The sequence below is a fragment of the Panthera pardus genome, unplaced genomic scaffold (assembly GCF_024362965.1).
Source record: "Panthera pardus isolate Hobbes unplaced genomic scaffold, ASM2436296v1 HiC_scaffold_21, whole genome shotgun sequence".
NCBI classification, from domain to species: domain Eukaryota; kingdom Metazoa; phylum Chordata; class Mammalia; order Carnivora; family Felidae; genus Panthera; species Panthera pardus.
This window is the reverse complement of record NW_026526777.1, coordinates 53,352,724-53,372,880: the sequence shown is the minus strand read 5'-3', so window position 1 is coordinate 53,372,880 and position 20,157 is coordinate 53,352,724. Positions and strand designations below refer to the sequence as shown.

The following is a 20,157-nucleotide window of genomic DNA, read 5'->3' as shown; positions in this document are numbered from 1 at the left end:
CCTGTGCCTACCAGAGATATCGTTTCTAGATATAACCCGGGGGGCTCAAAATGGCCAAGGCAGAGCAAATAAGAAAGTTCTGGCACTCACTAAATAACTGAGATATTTCTTAATATATGCTACAGGCCTCCCCAAAATTCACATGTTGAGGCCCTTAACCTCTCGGTGTGGCTGTATTTGGAGTAAATAAGTAACTAAGGTTAAATGGGGTCATAAGGGTGGAGCCTTGATCTAATAGAATTAGTATCCTTGTTAGAGGAGATTCCAGAGAGTTTGCTCGCTCTCTCCCCACCATGTGAGGACACAGCAAGAAGGCAGACTTCTACAAGCCAGGAGAGCTCTCACCAGCGACTCACTGGCACTTGATCTTGGACTTCCCAGCCTCCAAAACTGTGAGAAGATAAACTTCTGTTCTCTAAGACAACCCAGTTTATGGTATTGTGTTAATGGCAACCTGAGCAGACTAATATAGTGTACAAGAAAACTAATAATTTCCCATGGACACCTATAGTCAACAAAAGTTAATCTACCTCTGAAGAAAAATTCTGAAAGGTTGTTAGTTGCTGGTGAAGGGAAAATTGCAGTCAATTATTTGTATCCTACCTTAAATACATGAGACACTAGTTTTACCTGTGAAGGATATTATTTATTGTTTTTCTCCTCATTTTGAAAGTAGTTCATTGTTTAAAAAATAAAATCTTGTATGCATCCCAGGCTATTTCTCAGAAACATTTGCAGAATTACTAAATTGAAGACTGTGCACATTTGAAGGCTATTTGATAACTATTTCCAAAGTACCACTGACAAGTTTGAACCAATTTACACTCCGTGATGGAGCAGATGAGAATGTCTGTCCAAACACTCATGCCACCCCTGAATTTTGTTTTAAATTTTGTATTGAGTGTGTCCCAGAAGCAGATCCTGAAACCTCAAATGTAAGAAGTTTGAGTAACGGAGTACAAGGAGAGTACTCCATTGGTAAGTGGTACTCAGAAGGAAAGGCAGCTGATGAAGAGTGTGTTGCTAATCCAGCCACCACAGTGGACAACTAGAGCTTAATCTTGTAGAGAAACCTTGGGAAAGAGCATGAAATGCCTCAGAACTATCTGACCCGGATGGAACAAGGTAGTTATTACCTCCAAGAGTCGTTATAAGTGGGGCTGCTTGAAGAAGGGGGCAGAGGGCCTTCTGTAGTCAAAACACACACACACACGCACAGTTCTTTAGCAGACAAAGTTCTCAGGCACAGAGATGGAGATACTGGCAGTTAGAAGCCCATGGGGTGTAGTCAAGTGTCTAGGCTAGGTCCCAGCACTGATGGTCTCTGCTATACTTTGTCAACCTGATAGGCCAGAAATGCTTGGTTTCTCTCTATGCAGTAAAGAATGAACCTTCCTCAAGGAGAGTTCTGTCCTTTGTGTTTGGACACAGACGGGTGATCTTAGGCCCCTGGAAAGCTCTGCCTGATAAGAGTGGCTTCTTTGCCTGGGGGCCTTGGCCACCAGTCTAATGATGTGATTTATGATGGGGTGTTGAGCCATGCTGTACCAGTTTCAACCCCAGGAGGGACGGGAGACTAAAGGCATTAGTCTGACTTCCTGGAGGGAATGAAGACTGAGCCAGCTGGGCGGACAACATGTGATCCTGCCCCAGTAAAAACTCTGGATGCCAAAAGCTCAGGTGAGCCTCAGTGGTTGGCAATACTCTGTGTGTCACACATCATGACCAGGAGGCGATGTCACCCATGACTCCAGGGGGAGAGGTCAACCAGAAACCCCACATTTGGACCCCTCACAGACTCTGCCCCATATGTCTCTTACTTCTGCTGATTTTAGTCTGTTTCCTTTCACTGTAATCATGAGTATAGCACTTTCCGGAGTCCTGTGGTCACTGCAGAGAATTAATGGACCTGAGGGTGGTCATGGACAAGCTCTCTAGGCTCTTTCTTTTTTAAGGACTTAATTTTGTGGGTTTTTTTTTAATTTTTAAAAAATATTTATTTTTGAGACAGAGTGCAAGCAGGGGAGGGGCAGAGAGAGAGGGAGACAGAATCTGAAGCATCTCCAGGCTCTGAGCTGTCAGCACAGAGCCCAGTGTGGGGCTTGAACCCACAAACTACAAGATCATGACCTGAGCTGAAGTCAGACGCTCAATCGACTGAGCCACCCAGGTGCCTCAACTTTGTGGGGTTTTGTTGTTGTTGTTGCTGTAACTAGTTTGCCTAATAATTTAAATTGTGGTAGTTTTAAATTCTTGTGAACTCAGTTCTATCAATCTTTCCCTTTGTAGTTTTTATTTACTTAAAAAGGCCTTTCTCACTACAAAATCATATAGGCATTCATCTTTATTTTCCAGTTTTTACAGTATCATTTCCTCTCATTTACCTAATTCTGTTTGGGATTTGTTGCTAGGTAAACATCTATGGCTACTTTTTTCCAAATAGTTTCTCAATGGACCCATCTTTGAATAATCATATTTTTCTATATTTTTATCACATGCACAATTCCCACATACACTAGGGTTTGTATGTGATCACTCTATTCTGTTCCATCTACATGGCTGTCTTTTTCTTTCATCACCCCTGTCTTTATTTTCTGTGGCTTTGGAATACATATTAAGATCCCATGGCATAGATCTTTCCTACATATTATTCCAATATAAAATATTCTTGGCTTGCTCTATTTATTCTTCCATGATAAAATGTTCTGCACCCCTTGGAAACGCAGTACTCAGAACATAAAAGAAAGATTTAAATCAGTTTGTCAATTCCGATCAGCCTTCCAAAATAACAACCTACTACAGTTTTTCATTGGAACGTAAACTTAAAAAGTAATTTTAGGAAACTGATATGCTATTTGCAAAATGGAATCTTTCCACGCAGAAAAATACACCATCTTTACCATTCCACTGTAAACACAAAAATATTTAAAACATTTTTAATTGATATTCTTCATACAGGTCCAGCAAGTTTCTTGTTAACCTCAAGGAAACAAGAATTTTTATGGCTCTCAATGCACATTGCTAGGTTACCTCCAGAAAGATTCCAATTCAACCGGCATCACATAAGACTGAAAATATCCCCTTGCCAAACTGAGCAAGTAAAAAAAAGAATCTCACTATGCATTTAATGTGTACTTCGTTGACTTTTCATGAGATTGAATGATTCTACATATACTTATTGGCCAGTTGTATTTCCTTCTTTGTGAACTGTTATCTTTTGCCTATTTTCTTTTTTGTTTGTTTTTTCTTAAAGAGAGAGACAGAGAGATAGAAGGGAAGGGGCAGAAAGAGAGAGGGGGACAAAGAAAGAGAGAGAAAGACAGAGAATCTTAAGCAGGCTCTCTGCCCAGCGCAGATCCCAACTTGGGGCTCAGTCTCATGACTGTGGGATCATGACCCGAGCCTAAATCGAGTCATAGGCTTTACCAACTGAGCCACCCAGGGACCCCTTGCCTATTTTCTATACTAAGAATTGGGGCACCTGGCTGACTCAGTCAGTGGAGCATGTGATTCTTTATCTCGGGATCATGAATTCAAGCCCCACATTGGGCATGGAGCTTACTTAAAAAAAAAAATCTACAGGAAGAACACTTTGACTTAGCAGATAGAAATATTTTTCCCAGTATGTCCTTTGCCTCTTAATTTTACTACATTTTCTGCTATACAGATTTTTTAATTTTTCCATCTATGCAAACCTATTCTTTGTGGGGTTTTTTCATTGTATTCAAGAAGTCCTTTAATTCAAAGATCATAGAGGGTTTGTGTACACTTTTTGTAGTCCTATATTTGTTCTTCTATTTCTTTTATAGCTCCTATTTAAATCTCAATTCCCTAATCCACATTGGATTTGTACCAGTGTATGGTATAACTGAAGTAAAGACTGGATTTTGTTTTGAATTTTAAGAGTTGGTTGGTTTGAGTCTATACCTTGACCAATGGGTATCTTCTCTTAGGAAGTTATTCTGTGTCCAAGCTATTTTGTTTGCTTAGTAATTTTTAAGTACAGAATTTCTTGGCACACACCCTTCAGTGGAGTAATAAAATGTTCTCATTATGAAGAAAAATTATAGCAATTACAGCTGAAGCCTTCTTACTAGTGTATGTAACAAGGTACCTTTTAGATTAGGGAATGTGGAATATCATTCGGCTGCCAGTTGCTGCCCTGCTGGGGCTTTTGTGAGCCCTCTGAAAGTCTGCAGAGCTAACCAGGTTATTTTTCCAACAGCATCTGTAAAAATGTGTTGCTACAATTTACTTGGAAGGCTCAATCCCCCAAGGGCACAAGGAATTAATTTACAGTCACAAGTTTGACATTCTTACAAGAAAGCTGCTCTACCACAGGGAAACATGAACCTCTGAGAAGTCAAATGTGTTTGGAGTCCAAGATTTCCAGCAACATACTATCTGTACGGCGGAACTAAGAAGCAGGAAAAACCTCTCCTGACAGCAAATATGTTACAGTCTTAAGACCATCAGGTTCAACGTCTGAAAAACCTGGAGTGAAGTCCTTGTTCAATTACCAATGGTTTGACCTTGGGTAAATCACTTAATGGGTTTCAGCTTCCCCTCTTATAAAATGGTGGAGCTCATGGGCTTGTCTCGAGAGCTAAATGGAAAACCTATATGAATGTACTGTGTATACTGTACCGCAGTGGTCAAAGAGTGTAGTCGTTAATTAGCCTATGATTTAACTCATAATCTGCTACTTCTCTTGCTGAGGAGGAGAAGGTGGTACCTGCTGTCCTTGGCCCGTTCAGCCTGTCCTCGGCAAGCACTATCTGGACACCCGCAGCCTCCCCTAGAGTCATGCCCCGCATTTGAACCGCACAAGCTTCCTACCTACAGCACTTCCCAGGGAAGACATGTACCTCGGTTTAGCTTACACGCAGGGCCTTCAACAAATTAAACACTGCATCTAGAGGGGAAAAAGAAGAGTAACAATTACTGAGCACCTACCATGTGCTAAAAAGATAAGCTAGCAAAATAAAGATGGGTAAGACAGTCCTGTCTTTTCTTGTCTTGACTTTTGGGTGCACCAGGTTCATGAGATCCATAATGACTCAACATCACTGGCCAGAGGGTATTCACAAGCCCGGCCTACATTTCCACCTTGGGCAGTGTTAAGACCCGGAAAGAGAAAGAATGTTAGATGCAAGTTATGTGGAGTCAATGGAATATTTGTCCATGATTAAAAAGTTCAGCTGGTTCAAACGTTTGTGCAGTCTATAAGACTTCAGTGCTTTTTATATGAAGCAATTCCTTCCAGCTCTTTCTAGTCCCCTGGGGAGGCCCTACTTTCATCTTATCTCCCTTCTTTCCATCAGGAGTTTTTCTCCTTCTAGCTTAGAAGGCCATTCTTCAACTGGTTTTTATTTCTTCTTGAAAAAGAAATCAGACGTGTGGCTTTAAAAATTCAAACAGTACAAAAGGCTATACAATAAAATGTAAATCTTCCTTCCCGACTTGGGGTAGCCACTGTATTTTTGTCTTTCCAGAAATTTCCCCTACTTAGATAGGGGTGGCAATTGAGTTTTTAATGTCAGAGGGGATTTTTGCAAACTGAAAGGATCCCTGACAGTTTCCTGTCTTTCAAGTGATACTTAGTTTATCAAAGTCATACATTTTAATTGTTTTTTAAAATTTTTTAATGTTTATTTATTTTTGAAGGAGAGAGAGACAGAGCATGAGGGGGGAGGGGCAGAGAGAGAGGGAGACACAGAATCTGAAGCAGGCTCCGGGCTCCGAGCTATCAGCACAGAGCCCGACACAGGTTCAAACTCACAAACTGCAAGATCATGACCTGAGCCAAAGTCGGACACTTAAGGACACTTAACCAACTGAGCCTCCCAAAGTCATACATTTTAAAACTTAGTTTAAAAAGGTCTTTAAGTTAATGGGGCACCTGGGTGGCTCAGTTGGTTAAGCGTCCGACTTTGGCTCAGGTCATGATCTCGCCGTTCCCACGTTCAAGCCCCACTTTGGGCTCTGTGCTGTCAGCTCAGAGCCTGGACCCTGCTTCGGATTCTGTGTCTCCCTCTAGCTCTCTGCCCCTCCTTGGCTCACACTCTATCTCTCTCTGTCTCAAAACTAATAAAATAAACACTAAAAAAAAAGATCTTTAAGTTAAAACTAGCTTGGTTTTTTTTAACGTTTATTTATTTTTGACAGATAGAGCATGAGCAGGGGAGGGACAGAGGGAAGGAGAGAGAGAATCCCAAGAGGCTCTGCACTGTCATTAGAGAGCCTGATGCGGGGCTCGAACCCATGAGCCATGAGGCCATGACCTGAGCCAAAGTCAGACACTTAACCGACTGAGTCACCCGGGTACCCCTTAGTTAAAATTAGTTTTTTTTTTTTTAATTTTTTTTTTTTACTTATTTTTAAGAGAGACAGAGAGAGAGAGCACAGGCAGAGGAAGGGCAGGGAGAAAGGGGGAGACAGAGAATCCGAGGCAGGCTCCAGTCTCCAAGCTGTCAGCACAGAGCCTGACACGGGGCTTGAACTCACGAACCACGAGATCATGACCTGAGCCGAAGTCGGATGCTTCACCGACTGAGCCACCCAGGTGCCCCAAAACTAGTTTTAAGAGTTTAAAACTTTCCTGGAAAAGACTAGATACAAATTAAAATTGTTATTTTATTTATAAATTGAATAATGTTGGTATAAAAATAAGAGTTATTTTTATTTGTACTTATTTTTTTCTTCCAGTTTTACTGAAATATAATTGATGGGCAACACTGTGTAAATTTATGGTGTACACCATAATGACTTGTCTTACGTGTATTGCAAAATGATTACCACCAGAAGTTTAGTTAACACACATCACCTCATATAGTTCCAAAAAATGAACTTTTATTATTTACTCTCTTAGCAACTTCGAAATACCCATACAGCAGAGTTAACTACGGTCATCGCGTTGTGCGCTACACCCCCAGCACTTACTTACCTTAAAACTGGAAGTGTGTGCCCTTAACCACCCTGCCCCAACTCCTCCTCCCCCACGGCTGACAACCACAAATCCACGACTTTTGTTTTTTACGTTCCACAAATAAGTGAGATTATACAGTATTTTTCTTTCTCTGTCTGACTTACTTCACTTAGCATACCGCCCTTAAGGTCCACCCATGTCAAATGGCAGGATTTTCTTCCTTTTGGCGGGGGAAGGAAACAGGATCACCCAAGCAGTGGTGGTGCTGCGGCTGGCTTGTTCTGGCTTGAGAAAGTGGACCGTGCACATATCTTCCCACGGCCACATTTAGTGGCATCAGTTTGGTAGACTGAAATGGGCCATGGTGTGAGTTTTTATACCAAAGAAACTTGCAAAGGCTACAGATCGGGGCTTCCCCACCCTCCCACCCTCCTGACCAGTTTCCCAGCCCACTACTATCAAGAAGGCCTCTACAGTAGACCAGGCAGGAGGGGCAGTGGCTTGAGGTAGGGTGGTGAGAGGCAGGTGAACATACGTGGACGGATTTGGAAAGATATTTGCAGATGGACTTAGCAGGATTTGCGGACAAACTGGATATGGAATGGGGTGGTCAGAGAGAGGGGGGAGATAAGAATATTTCCCAGTCGATGGGTATGTAAGTGTGAGCATCAAAGGCAGTATTTTTAGTTCGAATTTGAGACAGAGAAATGTCCTAGACTCAGACCATGAGGTCACTTTAAAACTACCTACTCCAGTTTTCAGTCACTCAGGACTTGGCCCCAGTCTACCCTCTGAACGCATCCTGGGCCATTCTCTTCCTCTCGGCCCTAGACTCCAGCCTCACCCGCCAACTTGCAGATCTTCATTTAGAAAACTTTTTAGCCAGGACTTCCTGTTCCTTCAGCCCAGAATGTTTGTTGTTATCTTATCTCTGCCTGGCCAGCTTGTTTTTTGCCGAAGGTCCCTGCTAATAGAGAACACTTCCAACTGCTCGAAATGGGTCTCCCTCCACCTTATCCTCCGTACTTGTTTTCTTCCTGGCACTTAGCACAATTCCTAATCCTGTATCTATGTCTCCTTGTTTGTGTGCCCTGCCTCCCTCACTGGACTATAAGCTTTTTTAAAATCCATCTCGGGGGGCGTCTGGGTGGCTCAGTCAGTTGAGTGTCCGACTTGGGCTCAGGTCATGATCCCACAGCTCATGAGTTCGAGCCCCGTGTCCGGCTCTGTGCTGTCAGCTGGATGCTGCTTTGGATCTTCCGGCTCCCCTCTCCCCTCCCCCTCCCCCACTAGTGTGCTAGTGCACGTGCATGCGTGCTCTCTCTCTCTCTCTCTCTCTCAAGAATAAACATTAAAAAAAACCAAAAAACCCAGCCTTAGAAATAAAAGAAGTAAACAGTCGAGACTTTGCAAGTAGCTTGTCCTCAGATCAGGGTGTCACAGGCAAGGGCAGGTTCGGGCTTGCGACCAGTCACACCACCTGGGCTGTCTCGCTTTTCCCAAGCCCTGATCCAGCTAAAAAACCAGGAAGTTCTCAGAGTGGAGATGACAGCTGAATAAAGACCTGAAGGACGGGTGTATTACATTTCTGTGGAAGTGCCAGCTCAGGAGAGGAGATGTGTTGGGAACTCTTTCGTTAACCCAGCAAGGCAGGCAGAGCAGAGATCCCTCCTCTCTGTGGAGAGACGCAGAAGCCCAAAGTCTTGCCGGAGCTCCCAGGGCTGACAGGTGTAAAACCGTATCAAAGTTCAGGCTGTCGTGCCTCCAAGTTCAGAGCCCTTTGCACTATGTCCATTTAGCACGAGCTTTTGCGTACCTACTATTTGACAAATAAATGGGAGTGCAAGGGAAATATGACACACAATCCTTGACCTAACAGAGTGAAAAACTTGCGTCTATGAGACAGCTCGAGTCCACTCCACCACCAATACAGGCTGACAGGAGGACCATCTCTTGTGTTGCATGTAGCCCGACAGACAGGGGACGCTGTTCCAAAATGCGACTTGAGTTCTGCACCCAAGCCTTGAGACCCTCTCAAGGCAAAGGAGTGCACTTGAGTTCCCTGTGCCCCCTCCGAGCTCACATCCTTGACTTTCACTGATGCAGACATTTCAGAACAAAGAGTCTCTTTTCTAATCAACAGCACGCCTTACACGCAGACATGTGACATTGTTACAGCCAACTGGGCTGTTCCCGCCACAATTATTCTACGCTCCGTCCTGTATCCCCGTGTTTCTTTCTTCCGCTCTGCCATTTTCTACCTACAGCATTCAATCCTAGTGACTCAGTGACATGTAACACTTTTCTTCTCCAGATGCCCTCACATCTCAAACTAAGACTGACATTGCCGATCACAGGTGCCTTCCGTCTGGTCACCGACCACCTGCCCTGTGTGCTGACAGGGGCACCCGCAGCCTCTAGGTCCTGGTCTCATCAAAGATCGGATGCTATTCCTGGGCGTCACTCTCGCATGCCGGTTGCCACAGTCACTCATGGAAGTCAGGAGAGAAGAGGCAAGGAAAGGGTGGAGGAAGAGAGGAAAGTTGCATGTATGCCGGGAGAAGTCAAAGGCCACCAATTACAGCTTTCGGTTCCAGTCAATGACAGTCAGGACACAGGCTAAGTTCACTAGAAAAGCTGTGGAATGATTCTGCAGATTTGCTTGTGACCAGGGGGCGGCACGATACCCTGCCCACCCCACCCCCAGCACCAAACATGAGGCTTGTCAATAATTACTCGAACTTACCCTCCTCCTGGGTAGGACCCAGTACCGTTCGTTCTCGATTCCCTCTTGCTTTAAGATGATGCTAGTCTTCCACGCCACAAGAGACAGTGTTGTCCAACAGCAGAAGCTTCAGCCAGAACACAGTGTTCATCTTCATGATGACTGCGTCTCGTCCACATTCTCATTCAGGTAAGACCCAAGCATTTCGTTCAAAGCAGTTAAATAAACAATAAACCTGGGAAGCTTCCTGTGAAAGTGTCTTTTCTCATGTTCTTTGTTCGCATTGTATGTTCTTCATACTAGGTCCTAAAAAGACTGAAAACAGATTTAAAAAAAAAAATTAGTGTTTATTTATTGGGAGGGGAAGAGGCAAAGAGAGAGGGGGACAATGGATTCAAAGTGGGCTCTGTGCTGACAGCAGAGAGCCCAATGCAGGGCTTGAATTCATGAACCATGAGATCATGACCTGAACCGAGATCAAGAGTCGGATGCTTAACTGATGAAGCCACCCAGTTGCCCCAAGATTTTTTTTAAGTAGGTTCCACACCTCACATGGAGCCCAACGCGGCGCTCAAACTCACGACCCCGAGATCAAGACCTGAGCGGGGACCGAGAGTCGTCAGACATCTAACCAACTGAGGCACCCAGGCACCCCCAGCTTTATTTTTAAATAAACACTGATTCTAAATGTAATCTCTAGACATGGTGAAATGAGGCATTTTGAATCCCTCTTTAAAATAATATCACCTGTCAGATTTTAAATCCACCAAAGCAAAATACAGGCTACACTTACAAAACCTAAAATAATTTACTAAAATCTTTTTTTTAATGTTTTTATTTATTTTTGAGACGGAGAGAGACAGAGCATGAGCAGGGGAGGGGCAGAGAGAGAGGGAGACACAGAATTGGAAGCAGGCTCCCGGCTCTGAGCTGCCAGCACAGAGCCCGAAGCGGGGCTCAAACTCACACACCGCAAGATCATGACCTGAGCCGAAGTCGGACGCTCAATCGACTGAGCCACCCAGGCACCCCACTTTACTAAAATCTTAAATTCTAGATAATTTTGCCACAAGGTGAAGATGTTCATGAGAAAATACTCTCATTATCAAGAATAAAAGGTACTTCTCAGATGGTCGCAACCCCCTCAGGGTGCTAGTCAGAGCAGGGGCAATTCTTCTCCTGCCCCTTTGGCCAAGTGGAACCAGAGTCGCCTGACTCCATCCCCCACCCAGCGGGCTCCTATTCATCCCACAATGCACCTCTTCTCACACCTGTCCTCTCCACGCATTTCCTTTTCTTCCCATGCCCTTCCTCTGTTCCATACCCTTTCCTCTCCCCTCTCTTTTCTTTTCCCATTTCCTACCTCAGTCTCAGGTCTTGACCTCTCTTATGCCTCCCACCCCTTGCCATTCAAAGACTATAAAATTAAGTCCAAAGATAAATTGGTATTACTTGTTTTGAGAACTCTGCGTTTTAATTTTTAAAGTAGGTGCTTTGAACATTTTCTCTTTTTCACTCTAAGATAAAAATTTACTGTTCTATGTGTGGGCGCGCATGGATGTGTGTTTCTTTGTGCCCCATGTGTGTTCATCATGTTCCCGTTGGGGATTAGTGGACCTTGAAAGAGAAAAGGGTACCTGCTCTGGGACTGTATTTCTTTGGACCAGCCCCATCAAACCTGCTTGAACTCCATCATCTCTTGTCAATGGACAGATACTAGGTTTGCCGAAACTGGTCCTATCCATCTTCCACATGAAGCAGCTCCAAAACGACAGATCAAGACGCTGGGGTTCCTCATTGCTCCAAAGTAGGGCTGGAGAGTGAATTTTGTGCAGCAGCCTGGTAAACTGAGGAATGACCAATTTCAGGCTACTGAAGTGACATCACTGAATGCTGAGCTGGGGGTAGATACCCAGTAAGCCCACTGTTCATACGATGAGTGTAAATAACATCAAGAGGAACACAGTAGTAAAATGTGGTAAAATTGTTATTTCATTTACAATAAGATTGCAGAGATTAATAAAATGTCAAATTTCTTTGTTTTGGGATAGAATTCAAGTTGGGTTGATGACGCTAGTTACTGCGTATTGAGTTGTGACTTTGATTGGCAGTTATGCCATTGGTTGATGAAACAAAGAAATTAGATAGAAGAACTCATGAATAAAAACAAGAGCCGGTATTTTTGAAAGAAAAGTAAAATAGACAAATCTCTGGCAAATCTGACCCCCCCCCCCAAAGAGAGAGAGAAACACATATATAATGCTATGCCAGACAAGGGAACATAACCACAACATGGAGGAAATTTTTAAAGCATTTTTAAATGTAATGTAAATATTTTTTTAATTTGAAAATGAAAAGCTAGTTAGCAAAGTTACCAAAATTAACTAAAGAGATAAAACAAAAAAATATACCAATAACCATAGAAGAAATGGAAATAATTGCCAAAATTATCCAGACCCTGATGGTTTACATATAACCTATCATACCTTCAAGAAAATGATAATACTTAAGTTATTAAAGGTGTTTTACATATATAATAGCAAAAGAAACAATTCTTCATTTATTTTACAAATTGAGCATAATGCTAACACCAAAAGTTGAAAAAAATAAGCCCTAAACATCTCACATTTACAGATACAAAAATCCAACAAAAATATTGATAAACCAGAATCAGTGGTGTATTTCAAGGTCAAATGCACATGACAAGTAGATTTCTTTTTAGGATTGAAAGTGTGGTTCAATATAAGGAAGCCCATTAATATGTGTTACTTTATTGGTAGAGTAACAAAGAAAAATCATACCAACAGCTCAAAAGATGCTAAAAGTGTGTCTATTAAAATCCAACACCGATCCCTGCTAAAAATACTTGGTGAACTAAGGTTAGAAGACAATTTCCTTAATTTAATAAATATAAATGACTATATGACCAAATTAATGGAATGCTCACTAAAGTCATGAGAAAAGATAAAAGTACCCACCATCGCCACTATGTTTCAACATTGTTCCGCAGGCTGTTTCACAATTCAATGCGATAAGAAAAATTAACAACATTGGAAAGTAGAAAACACGTTTTTTGCATACATTATTATTTCACAATGAGAAAACTCTCAAGAGGGTAAACCGAGAGCCATTAGAGCTAAAAAGAGATTTCACTATGGTAGCAAGCTATGAGATAACTACATACAAATACACAGGCTTCTTGTAAAGCAGAAATAACCAGTTAGAAAACATAACAGGGAACAAATCCCTTTCACAAGAGCAACTAAAAAGAGAGAACAACTTGGAATAACAAGAAATGTGCTATGCCTATCTAAATAAAATTGTGTTCTTTATATATTAAAAAATAAAAGTAGTCTTAGAAAAATGGAAAGACCTACCAAGTCTCTAAATGAAAAAGTTTACTATTTAAAAGATATCAATCCTTTCCCCAACTTCATTGGTAAGCTTAATGTAGTTCCAATATTAATTTTTGCCAGTTCTTGTGTTTTTTATGTATTTGCTTCTTAAAAGTGCCAAATTGATTCCAAAGTTTATATGGAAGGATCCATAGATAAAAATATAGTTTATATGGAAGATTATATAAGCAAGAAGTCATTTTTAGAAAAGAAATTCCTGAAGGTAGGTCATCCCTAGTAGCTATCAAAACAATTATATTACTAAATCTAAATTACGTTAGAAAAGTTAATAAAACAGTATGGTACTGGTAAAGTAAAAGAAAGACCAATAAAATGGAAAAGAGAGCCTAAAAATAGTCCTAGATTTGGAGGAAACTTAACATACGGCAAAAGGAGCACTGAAAATTAGAGCAATTAATTCACATTAGGAATTTTTCTACCAGTCAGATCCACAAAGATTAAAAAGTTTGATAACCCCCTTTGTTGGCAAGGAAGTGTGGAAATAAACAGGTTTTCTAACTGGTTATTTCTGCTTTACAAGAAGCCTGGACTAATATAAATTACTCCAACCTTCGTGGAGCAATTAAGCAATATATTTTAAAATTTAAAATACTCATACCCTTTGATACAACAAATTCTATTTCTAGAAATTCCTTCAGAAAAAAAAAAAACAGAAAGTCAACAATGGTGCAACTATAAGAATCCTCATTATTGTTTAAAATATCAGGGGCGCCTGGGTGGCTCAGTCGGTTGAGCGGCCGACTTCGGCTCGGGTCATGATCTCGCGGTCCGTGAGTTCGAGCCCCGCGTCGGGCTCTGTGCTGACAGCTCGGAGCCTGGAGCCTGTTTCGGATTCTGTGTCTCCCTCTCTCTGACCCTCCCCCATTCATGCTCTGTCTCTCTCTGTCTCAAAAATAAATAAACATTAAAAAAAAATTAAAAAAAAAAACATTCTTTAAAAAATAAATAAATAAATAAAATATCAAAAAAAAAATTGAGAATCTAAATATCAATGAAGAAAAATAGGTTAAATAAATTATCATAAATCTATACAATACCTCCATCGGAATGGATGGAGAAATCTTCCCATTATATGTTTTATGTGAAAAAAAGCAATTTGCAAAATAGTATAGTATGATTCCATTTCTGTTATGTATTGGGGGGGGCAGATATACAGGCACAGAATTAAATCTATTCAGATATGTACAAACTATTTGTATCTGGGGATTGGATTCTGGGGACTCTCTCTACTTTGTTCATTTCTATAATCCTTGAATCTTGGTACAATCTGCACATATTTCTTTGATTATTAGAAAAAGCCTTTTTAAGTATTTCTATTTTTAGAAGCAGAGGTAATTAATACATGTTTTTTTTTTTTTAATCTCAAAATACTGGTGCTGTGGGTGCAAAAATCATGAAAGTGTCTTTGATCATGACAAGAATGGATCATTAAGCTTAACTGCTGTGACAACCTTTAGAAGAAGACGTTGAGAATCCTTTCAAATCCAGTACTGCCGGGAACAATCTTTCATCGGAAAAAGTAGGTCACGTTCTGTGGGATTCAAGGGTATCTCAGTGCCCCTGCTCCCCAGCTCCTCTCTACCCTTCTCCCCACCCTACCCCAAACCCAAATACCTTTGCCATATACATAAGAGTTTTAATCATTTGGTTCCAAGACTTCTTTGTTGCCTTTAAAATGAAATTGTCCCTGGGAAGTCTAGTCTATTCAGTTTTATAACATTTATATTTAGAATATATGTCTGTGAGCCCCTTTCCTGACAGTGGGCCTAGAGATGGGCCAGGAGGGAGGGTAGAAATATACAGGCACTATTAGGGCCCATTTTGTTTTTCTTTTTGGGGCAGCACTAGTGGCTGTGGAACTCAAACTGAGAATAGATTTAACATATACAGAAAAGATGTGTAGAAATCAGTAAAACATTTTAAGTGGCACCAAACTAGGTAAAGGGACTCAAATAGGATTCTAAGACTGAAAGTATGGGAGCTCGAACAGTGTTTTGGCTTCCTTTTTTTTTGAAAAACAAGAAAATGCATTATTATTTTACTAATAAATTACCAACAATAAATGAATTGATAATAATACTAACAAGTCGAAAACAACCTAAAAGGTAGAGAATGGTTAAAGTCATTATGACACGTGTATATAACACATGCAATGGAATACAGCCTTAAAATGATAAAAATATCTCTATATTTAACATATCAAGATGTTCAAGGCATATTACTAAGAAAAAAGATTACCGAATAGTACGTGTGGAAGAGTCCCATTTTTGAAATTGAATAGATATAGAAATAAACACATTCACATACTTCTTCAAACTGTTGGCCCCAGGACCCTTCCCCAGTAAAATCACCTCCCATTCTTTTTTGGAGTCTCCATGAGTTGCTTTTATTAACGTGCTCCTCATTTATGCTCTCGCGGCATAAATTATGCTCTCACATTCCTCCACTGCAGCCCTCCCTTGGCTTCTGCCACAGTCCGCCCAGAGTTACTGGGAGAATGTTGGTTCCTGACAAAAGAGGTTGCCTCTTACAGTCCCGGGAAGCTACAGACCGATGCAGCACAAAATGGAGCTGACCTCAGCGTGCACCACTCTGGAGACCGGCCATGCTCTGACTGAAATGTGAAGGAAGCCCCTTCCCATTCCTGTTTCCTTTGTCATCTAAGCCTTTTGCCGATAGTCTCTGTCTCCACAGGCCTAAGATTTACAGAACGGCTGGGTGAGCTTTTGGGGAAAGCAGGTAAAAAAAAAAGAGAGAGAAAGACAAGAAGGCACATAACACACATGATTAAATTCTTTCTATTCCCTACATTTTGCTCCCCAGGAGTTTCCATCTGTTCCAAGTTTCAGCCTTGTCCAAATAACAAAATCAAAAATACTTTATGCATATCGACCTTTGCAAATCAACACCTGCTTTACCCAACCCCTTTCTCCAACACAGCAAAGCTGTGATACCAGTTCAGGCCCAACCAATTGCCCTCCCTAACCAACCAACCCACATAAATGTGTCTGTGTGCGTGTGTGTGTGTGTGTGTGTGTGTGTGTGTGTGTGTGTGTGTATAAACACACACTGAACTAAAAACAGTATTTACCTCTGGGTGGAATTATGGGGGAGTTTTGTTCCTTTTTGATTATTTACGTTTTCTGTTTTTTCTACACAGGATATGGATAATTTATAAGTTTTTCTAACTCAAATTTTAAATTACACTCAAGGCCACACATATATTCTCTTTGGATGGTCAAACTAATGGGAAATTCTTTTTGTTTTTATGAACAAATGCGTAACAAATGCGTACATTTTCCAGAATAACCATGATCCCTTTTTAAGTGAAAATGAAAATATAACACTTTACTTTTCTGAGATATTTCATTGTGGATTTTTCTGAGAGATTTAATTGTGGATAGAGACGTGAGGCAAAGGTGGGATTGGTTCTTAGAAGTTAGTGTTGAAATTCTGGTAAAGGATAAGGTCCTTTCAGAAAGAATAAACATGGGTAAGTTTGTTGGGAAAAGAAGTGGACTGGGAGGGGAGCAGAAGAATGAATTAGAGATTGGACAGGTGGATTGGGAAGGAGGAGGAAGACTGATTATGAAGACACAGGAGAGAGGTACCTGGGTGGCTCAGTAGCTTAAGCCTCTGACTCTTGATTTCAGCTCAGGTCATGATCTCACAGTTGTGGGATTGAGCCCCCAGCCCCAGCACAGAACCTGCTTAAGATTTTCTCTCTCTCTCTCCCCCAACATACCCCTGTGCACCGCCCCCCACTCACTCTCTCTCTCAAAAAACAAAAAAACAAAAAAACAAACAAACAAACAAACAAAAAACACCAGAGAGACAGATGATCCATTGGTGTGGTTGCATACTTGCATTTTAGTGGTAAACTCCACTAGCAATCAGTCAACTTCAAAGTGAAGTTCTTGAATTTTACAACACCTAATAAAGCTTTACCTAGTTAGCCAGGATGTAAAAACCACAAGTAAAACACGAAGTTGAAAGGTATAGTTTTAAAAGGACAGCTGTGGTTTCCGTTCACAGACTGCAAGGATAGGGTAGGAGTCTGTCATTGCACTGTGACAGGGGCAGTTGAGATGGAAGTGGAAAGAGCACAAAGGAAAGTGCAGTCAAGAGGCAGCTCACTAGCGCCTGTCTCTTCTGCTGACGACAGTGACAAATTGCGGATGAAATGCAAAAAACAACAACCTAAAGCATCTGAAAAGTAAAGAAACCCAGTCATAGTTAGGAGGGGGGTCAAAAGCTGGAAAAGCAATTTGTACAGGGATGGAGCTCCCGTTTTTAAAAATTTTTTTAATGCTTATTAATTTTTGAGAGAGGCAGAGAAACAGAGTGTGAGTGAAGAAGGGGCAGAGAGAGAAAGAGACACAGAATCTGAAGCAGGCTCCAGGCTCCGAGCTGTCAGCACAGAGCCCGATGCAGGGCTAGAATCCACAAGCAGCAAGATCGTGACCTGAGCTGAAGTTGGATGCCCAACCAACTGAGCCACCCAGGCACCCAGGGGGGCTCTCATTTCATTTCCTGTTTTTTTTTCACAGTGATGAACCAAGGGCAGTCATGCAACAGAGCTACAATGGTGGTACCACAGACAGCTAACACCTCAAGAAAGGACCCTGTGTCTGGAAAGACTGGGAAAGGCAGTGCCTTGAGCAAAGAATATGGGAGAGAATCTGGGTTTCTTTTCCTGTGTGTGTGTGTGTGTGTGTGTGTGTGTGTGTGTGTGTGAAAGAGAGGGTTACTGAAGGGGTTGTGGGAGGGGGGATGGGCTAAATGGGTAAGGGGCATTAAGGAATCTACTCCTGAAATCATTGCTTCACTATATACTAACTAATTTGGATATAAATTTTAAAAAATAAAGTTAAGTTATACAAAAAAAATTTTTAAAAAAAGAAAAAAGAACTATAGATCAATGAAATAGAATTGAGGGTCCAAAAATACACCCTCTATTTATGGTCAATTGTTCTTTGCTAAAGCTGCCAAGCAGTTCAATGGAGAGAACATGGTATTTTTTAAACAAATAATGCTGAAACATTTGGATATTCAGATGCAAATAAATGCATACATACATAAATGCAAAGATAGGCCTTCATCTATTCCTCACACCTTACACAAAATCAACTTGAAACGGATCATAGGCATAAATGCAAATTAATTTCTAGAAAAAATGTTACTTGCTCTTCTGCATATGAGTCTTTTTTTCCCCCTACAAAAGCCCTGCAATTACCTAACCAGGAGCAGATACCTCACAAAAGAGAGGCCGGCCACGTTCCTTAAAACCTACTCCAATCGCCCTTGTGGCCACTAGACCCATAACTTGGATTACCTTTCAATGTGTTCCAGTGGCCTGTTAGTGACAGCAGGTGCCTCTGCTGAGTCTAGCTTCCCAGATTTGCCCCTTCCTCCAGGGAGTCACTACTTGCTCTGCAGAGCATGTATGGGCCAAGATAATCTAAATAACATGTCCTCCCTAAATATGAAACAGCCTAAGGTACGCATAGCTTCCATCTCTTGCCTTGTTTATTTTCAGTGGTTGTTTCCTCCTTTGACCCACAGTTTCTGGCTCCAATTTAGGACCTAAGGCTGAAGTACAAAACAAACGCAAGTTTGGAAAGGAAGGTGGAAAAGTTTGTTCTAACAGAATTCGTCCACCTGACCACTGAAATACCCAGCCTAGCTTCTTAGTTTTTATTCACTGCTGTCATTAAATATTTATTAAGTAATGACAACAAACTTACTGGGCAAGTAAAACAGATCACATGTTACGTACCTATAAGAAAATACAAAGCCAAAGCCCCACCCCCCAACCCTCAAGAGTCCATTCTAGATGAAGAGTAAACACATGCCTTTATGTCTTCACAGATTGTGCTTACTGGAGCATTCCCAAACTCTTTTCAGTGGGTGACACACCTCTAGGTGATGGAATTTTCCAGACTCCACGTGGGCAAGGTAGCTGTGCAGACAGAATACCCTAAAAGTGCTTCTGAGGGAAGTAGGGGTTATCCTCATGCTGGAGGATGACAAAGGTAGATGATATTTGAAGGAGCAGATGGTTAGAGCATAGCGTCCAGACCCAGGGAATTGATCTCAGTAAGGCAGCTAGCACTGCTTATCACCCCCATGCCTCCAGTTGTCCTACAAGCAGGCATTGTTAGTGACTGATATAAAATGGAGTGTGGCCCATGATGGCTATAAGAACTACCCAAATCTTCCTGATTTGAATTCACTGTTTCTTAATAGGCAGCAAATTATTTTTATTATATGCTTGAATAACCATGTACAAGAGGGGCACATGAGTGGCTCAGTCCATTGAACATCCAACTCTTGATTTAGGCTTAGGTCATAATCCCAGGGTCATGGGATCAAGCCCCCATCCGGCTTCATGCTGATTGTGGAGCCTGCTTAAGATTCTCTCCCTCCCTCTGGCCCTCTTCCCCACTCTTGCACTCAGTCTCTCTCTCTCTCTCTCTCTCTCTCTCTCTCTCTCTCTCTCTGAAATAAAAATTAAAAAAAAAACATGTAAAAGAAAAAATGGGATAGGACAGAAGAAATGTTTAGAGGAAAAGGATGAAAAAATTGAGAAGTAAGGAAAAAGCATTACACTCTAAGTTCACTGAGGTCTTGTACCAACACCTAGCACTATGGCTTGCACATAGAGAGACAAATGCTTGCTGAATGGACGAACAAGTGAATGAGGAGGGGAAAGGGGAGAGACACTACATGTATGAATAATTTAACTTGGTAACTATTTATAAATATTCAATAAGTCTCTTTAAATAGCAAGTAAATCTGCTTTTATATAAAAAGCCAACACCAATGATATTCCCTTCCAGCTCTTCCAGTCAGAAGTGTGCGCTTCTGGAGGCTCCTGGGTGGCTCAGTCCGTTAGGCGTCCGACTTCCGCCCAGGTCATGATCTCGCAGTTTGTGAGTTCAAGCCCTGCGCTGGGCTCTGTGCTGACAGTTTAGGGCCTGGAACCTGCTTCAGATTCTGTGTCTCCCTCTGTCTGCCCCTCCCCTACTCGCACTCTTTCTCTCTCTCTGTCAAAAATAAATAAATGTTAAAACATTAAAAAAAAA

General features: G+C 41.5%; 1 long non-coding RNA gene and 1 pseudogene across 1 annotated transcript; one reads left to right on the top strand and one right to left on the bottom strand.

Moving 5' to 3' along the window:
- LOC109252546 (60S ribosomal protein L7a-like) overlaps positions 1-9,786 on the bottom strand; it is an 89,612-nt pseudogene extending 79,826 nt beyond the window's left edge.
- Positions 9,734-17,791, top strand: LOC109252572 (uncharacterized). Its single transcript, XR_008424664.1, has 4 exons — positions 9,734-9,842; positions 14,470-14,588; positions 15,603-15,808; positions 17,620-17,791. It is a non-coding gene; the product is annotated as an uncharacterized LOC109252572 (long non-coding RNA).
- The last annotated feature ends 2,366 nt before the right edge of the window (positions 17,792-20,157 follow it).